We start from the raw sequence: 221 nt of genomic DNA, 5'->3' as shown, positions 1-221 counted from the left end.
CGCTCTCGCGATGAATAATTTCCCATAGCTAGCAGAGGGAAATGAATTGATTGGCTATATATAACACACGTGCTTATGAAAATATCCGATTTCTCGTGCATACTAAAAATAGAACATTGGTTTTGTTATCAATTCCGCTTTGTTCTCTCATATGTGTAATATCAATTTCTGGAACAGTCATGTTATCGTTTCTGAAATAATTTCGTTTCATCAGTTCGAAA

Source organism: Penaeus monodon, chromosome 28 (assembly GCF_015228065.2).
Source record: "Penaeus monodon isolate SGIC_2016 chromosome 28, NSTDA_Pmon_1, whole genome shotgun sequence".
Taxonomy (NCBI): domain Eukaryota; kingdom Metazoa; phylum Arthropoda; class Malacostraca; order Decapoda; family Penaeidae; genus Penaeus; species Penaeus monodon.
The sequence above is the reverse complement of the archived record's forward strand: the minus strand, read 5'-3'. Positions refer to the sequence as shown.